Below are 1211 nucleotides of genomic sequence, written 5' to 3'. Positions count from 1 at the left end.
TATAAAATAACAAAGAAAAGTAACACTTCCCTCAAACTTCTCTGTATATATACTAAATGCCTGAAGAAAATGAAACAAGACAGAATTTGAATACAAATTAGAGCAATCCCAAAAGTTCTCCTTTGTTTTTTTAAAAAAAAATCTTAGTAGGACAATTGTAAATATGTAAGTTCTCAGGATATACCACCAACACACCCTGTTTAGGGAAAAAGAAAGTTCTGGAAACATATTCTAGTTTATGTAAAGATCAATATATATAAGAACACAAGTGTGCATATATGATAAATTTAAATGACGGCCACACTTTAATTCTGGTGGTCTACCCAAAAAAGTTCTTGAAAATATGAATAAACATATACAGTGCAATATTACATGTGATTACATATATAACAATAACAGAACCAGAACAAATTCCAGTATTAGGGGAATTTTCTAAGGGATATTTTATACATCTCCTGAAATTATATTGTTAAATGATTCTAATTCCATGGAATGCTTGTGATATCCTAATGACACTGAATGCAATTAAATGCTATAACAGTTAAATGACAGTTTCATCCTTGCAAAAATAGATAGCTTGAAAATGGCAGAATCAAGAGCTTAAAATATTTCTGTATTTTAATAGCACTTATTTCTGCTTAGTGAAATATTTTCTTATTGTTTTATTTTTCTTCATATACTTTTCTTAACTATCTGGACTTATATAAGCAGAAAAAATAAAATAAATAAAACAAACAAAAGCCAAAAACCAAAAAATATGATGTTTACAAAGAATTTAAAATGTCAAGGGTATTTAAGTTGTAAGTTCTCTGAAAACAACCAGTTTACAATACTAGACGTGTAGAGGATAATGAAACTTATCATTGAATGATAAGAATGAAAAGAAAATTAGTGTTTGTGGATAATTTGATGGGATGAATAAAGGAGAAAACATTTCAAAGATAATCACATTTTTTAAATTGATTTATTGTGCTTTAAGTGAAAGTTTACAATTCAAGTCAGTTTCTCATACAAAAATCTGTACACACATTCTTATGTGACCCTAGTTGCACTCCCTGTACTGTGACAGCACACTCCTCCTTTCCACCCCTGATTTCCCGTGTCCATTCAACCAGCTCCTGACCCTCTCTGCCTTCTCATCTCACCTCCGGACAGGAGCTGCTGCTTTGGTCTCATGTATCTACTTGAGCTGAGAAGCACCCTCCTCACAA

The sequence above is a fragment of the Trichechus manatus genome, unplaced genomic scaffold, assembly GCF_000243295.1.
Source record: "Trichechus manatus latirostris isolate Lorelei unplaced genomic scaffold, TriManLat1.0 scaffold00375, whole genome shotgun sequence".
In the NCBI taxonomy this organism is placed as follows: Eukaryota; Metazoa; Chordata; class Mammalia; order Sirenia; family Trichechidae; genus Trichechus; species Trichechus manatus.
The sequence above is the reverse complement of the archived record's forward strand: the minus strand, read 5'-3'. Positions refer to the sequence as shown.